Here is a 2,500-nt window from a genome sequence, read left to right as displayed (position 1 = left end):
TCTTCCCTACATCGTTATATAATTTTAAAATTTAAATTTTTGTTTTTTGTACTGTTATAATAATATGTTTATATATATTAATAATTTTATATATATATATTTAAAAATTATATAATATATTGTGTGTGTGTGTGTGTGTGTGTGTGTGTGTGTGTGTGTGTGTGTGTGTGTGTGTGTGTGTGTGTGTGTGTGTGTAAATAGGGTGGGTACTTCACGCGCATGGTGATGTGAAGCGATGGTGTGGTAGCCTAGATAGTGTTAAGTGCTTGCATGCCTTCTCGCTTGCAGCTTCCACCCCTGGCTAGCTCAGTGCGAAAAAGGGAGCAGCTTCTGCATAAGTCTCCCCTGCCAGGTCACAGCCTCTCCATCATCAAGACTTCTGCAGTGCCTCCTCGTGGCCACCCATGGGTAACTGGGCACCTTGCAGTCCCAGGCTAAATCTGTGGGGGATCTTGGAGCAACAGGAGGCCCCAGAGGTACGGAGTTATGGCCCACCGGCGTGTGGACACGCTCTGGCTTCATACCAACTCCTGCCCCCTAGCCACCCTGGGGTAATGGGGCGGCTCGGGGGAGGTGGGCCTTGCCAGTCCTCCTCCTCCCAGAAAGACCCTCTGGCAACGTCTTTAATAACTGGAAATGCTGGGGGGAGGGGTGTTGTCCCTCCCACCCAGCAAGTAAGGCGGGCTGTGGGTCCCACTGGGAGGGCAAATGTTGGGGTACAGGATTGGAACAAGAGTTACTCGTCCCGCCTGCGCCCCGGCAGGCGCCAACCCACCATGAAGCTTGTGGGGCAAAGACCTCGGGAACCCCACAGGTGGATGGGCAGTCCCACAGCCTGACAACCCCCTTTATTTGGGGCTGTGTCGGTGGGGGCGGCAGAGGTGGCGTGCACCCGGAGTGACCACCCGAGGCTTAATCTCAGGCGTGCTTTCCGGGTAGGCGCTTGGAACAGCCGGTCCTTGCGGCAGGATGAGCGGTTACCTCTGCTATCGCGGGAATTGAAGCGACTGGGAGTTGAGGTGGCTGCCCTCTCAGAGGTGAGAAGACCTGGTAGCGGCACGATCAGTGTGGGTGGTTACACCTACTACTGGTCGGGCCGCAGCGATGGTCACCACCTCCAGGGTGTAGCCATAGCCATCTCCAGTCGACTTCAGCCCGCGGAAGTCGAGGTGACACCGGTTGATGAGCGTATTATGGCATTGAGACTGAAGCATGCTTTTGGTTTCTTGTCTCTTATTACTGTATACGCTCCTACCGATGTATATAAAATCGATGTGAAAGAGGCGTTCTATGCCAAACTCGCATCTGTGGCAGACGATTGCCCCAGGCGAGATATTCGCATTGTTCTGGGCGACTTCAATGCGGTATCCAGCTGTGACCGAGCTGGCTACGAGATGTCTGTCGGCCCCCATGGCTCGGGAGCTGATCCCAGCAGCGAGAATAGCCTCCTTCTTCGGGACTTTGCTAGGTCCCAGAAAATGAGGATCTCTGGCTCCTGGTACCAGCGCTCCAACCTGCATCGCTGGACATGGTACAGCGATACAGGTACAGTGGCCAAGGAGATCGACCACATTCTTGTTAGCACGCGATGGAGGATCCTCCAGAACTGCAGGGTTTACCGGAGTGCCGAGTTCTGTGGCACCGACCATAGGCTGCTTGTGGCTACCCTGCGGGTCCACTTCAAAACTCCCTGTCCCTCCAGTGGCCACCCTAAGGTGTTTCACTTGGACAGACTAAGGGAGGAGGAGTGTGCCCGTGGGTTCACCATGGCAGTCTCTGACCGATTCACAGAACCCAACAACCTGACGGACCCAGTTGCTCTGTGGGAGTTCTTCAAGCGCGTAACACTCGAAGCAGCTCAGGAGTCCATTGGCGTACGCCCAAGGACAAGGCAGAATTCCATCTCCCTGGAGACATTAGAGGCCACTGAAGCATGTCGCAAGGCTCGGCTGAATGGGAATCAAGTCTTGCGTCGTTCCATGGTGCGTAGGGCTTGGACACTGCTGAGAAGGGACAGGGAACAGTTCATCAGGAATCTTGCTGAGGAGGTCGAAGGCCATTTCTTGGTAAATGACCTTCGCCCTGCCTACCAAGCCCTGAGAAAACTGAACCCTAAGCCCTCCTCACAGATGACTGCAGTCCGATCAGCGGATGGACGGATCATCTCAGATCATGTTGGGGTTCGTGAACGTTGGGCTGAGTATTTTGAACAGTTGTACCAGGTGGACCCTCCAACAGTTAGCTTGGATGCAAGCGATGTCGCAGTGCCTGTGCCGGACCCACCCATCAGTGAGGAACCTCCTACCCTAACAGAGGTTAGGCTGGCGATTTCCAAGCTGAAGAGTGGGAAAGCTGCAGGCATATGTGATATCCCTGCTGAACTGCTAAAGGCTGGAGGTGAACCTATGGCTCGGGGCCTGCATACATTCCTGACTGCCATTTGGCAGTCTGGTACCATTCCCCCTGACCTGCTGAGGGGCGTGGTCATCCCTCTCTGGAA

The 2,500-nt window shown here is 54.3% G+C and overlaps 1 protein-coding gene across 1 annotated transcript in view; it reads left to right on the top strand.

Annotated features, from left to right (window-relative positions):
- LOC119598353 (ankyrin-3-like) overlaps window positions 1-2,500 on the top strand; it is a 39,354-nt gene that overhangs the window by 28,817 nt on the left and 8,037 nt on the right. The window lies entirely within an intron of this gene.

Source organism: Penaeus monodon, chromosome 41 (genome assembly GCF_015228065.2).
Source record: "Penaeus monodon isolate SGIC_2016 chromosome 41, NSTDA_Pmon_1, whole genome shotgun sequence".
NCBI lineage: Eukaryota > Metazoa > Arthropoda > Malacostraca > Decapoda > Penaeidae > Penaeus > Penaeus monodon.
The sequence above is the reverse complement of the archived record's forward strand: the minus strand, read 5'-3'. Positions and strand labels throughout refer to the sequence as shown.